This window comes from Phaseolus vulgaris, chromosome 2, assembly GCF_000499845.2.
Source record: "Phaseolus vulgaris cultivar G19833 chromosome 2, P. vulgaris v2.0, whole genome shotgun sequence".
In the NCBI taxonomy this organism is placed as follows: domain Eukaryota; kingdom Viridiplantae; phylum Streptophyta; class Magnoliopsida; order Fabales; family Fabaceae; genus Phaseolus; species Phaseolus vulgaris.
Genome location: NC_023758.2, coordinates 28,123,489 through 28,125,378, shown reverse-complemented (window position 1 = coordinate 28,125,378; position 1,890 = coordinate 28,123,489).

Genomic DNA, 1,890 nt, shown 5'->3' with positions numbered 1-1,890 from the left:
TTCCTGATTGGATTTTATCACCCTTAACATGCATTAATATGGCAACTAGATAAGTGTCTAAAAGTGTTTTCAACCTTTGTCAATATTCTACATGTAGGGTTGGTTGTAGCAACAATTATAAAATAAAATGCTCAAGATCAATGAGATGAATCTGTTTTGAATATCTGTATTACTTGTGAGGTGGGGAAGGTGTTTTCTCTTTGGTGCAGGTAAAGCGGGAGGAGAGCAGCTAATATAATAAGATAATATCATCAGTTAGAGAAGAATGAAGAGTGAAAGAGTGTAGAAGGATGATGGAAAGTGGGGGCATAGGGAGTATATTAGAGCAATGTCATGTTCTAGCTTTTATCAATACCGAACTGTTGAACCTTTAGAGAGGAACTCTGCTAAAGGAGCTCGCTAATCGGAATGGTATTAGAAGATAGAAATTTTGGTAGCTCTAAAATTGGTTTTGTGCAGTAGGCGCTGAACCATATTCTATGACCTGTTGCGCATGCCTCTGTTTGTTGGGATTGTTGAGTAGCAGGAGTTGGCATCAAGGAGAACCTTTGTCTCTATCAGGAGAACTTTGAGGAGTGCATTCTGGTGTGGTGAGTATGGCAGGTAGGGTCAAGCATGAGTTTGGGAACTTAACATTGTGAAATCGCTACAATAGCATTAGGTAGTGAGCATTGTACTACTAAGTTGAAAAAGTGGCCTTGGGGTCTAGCTTTATATTTTTATTTACGTTGTTGTCAAACTTATGTATTGTGTGGATGCATAGGTTTTGTTAGATGAGTTATTAGGATCTTTACAAGATGTTGTAATAGGTTAAGTTTATTTGTTTCTAGTCCATTTTTTCGTGGGTTTCTATATGAGTTGGAACACCCCTAAAATGTCCCTTTAATTTATTTAATTCTTTGTCCAAAAAAATTAATTACTTGAAAATTAATCACCTCTTTACGTTTAACTAACATGACAACCGTTAACCTTATTTTAAATCTCATCATATATTAAAATAAAATTATTGAAAAATAAAACTTAGATTTATAATTTTAAGAAATAAAAACATGAACACCAATTTTCTGTCTTCCCACGGGATTTGTTACCTAAAGTTAGATTGGTAGGAGTGGAACAGTTTACAATGTAAAATTTAAATAAAAATTGATCTAATATTATTTTATATTAATTAAATTAAATAAAATTTAAAAAATTATTAATATTTTAAGTAATTCTATTATTAATAAATTTATAAATTAATATTTAATTAATTATTAAGTTTAGATATAATAATTTTTTTCTAAAATAATATCTAATTTAATTAATATACTAACTATTAATCTTTTATTATTAAAATAAATTTTTATTTAATAATTTTATTATAGTAAATAAATCACTTAAATATTCAAGATAGTTGAGTTCAAACATTATAAAAAATTAGTAAATATAATCTCATAACTAATTACATACCAATTTAAAAATTATTTATTATTAATAATAATAATTATTTTATATTTAAAATAATATTTAATTTAATTAATATAATAATTAATTATTTTTAATTTCTAAAATTAATTTTTATTTAATATTTTTTTATTGAAATATCACACATAAATACAACCTTTGTGTTGTTTTTATCTAATAATTTATTTTAAAGAGATTAAATTTTTATATAATATATTTTAAGAAAGTATAAAAATATGTTATAGATGTTTTTTTTTTTCGTAAACTAATAAAACACGTACTCAATCTTAAACACATGACTACAGTCCTGATAAAAAAATAACCCTGGAATATAAAAACGACTAAAATATATACATATAATTGTTTAATTTTAAGAAACGATACTTTTTAAAATTCTCTCATGAGACTGAAAAAAGTAACGTGTTCTTAAAATAAAATAAAAAGTAA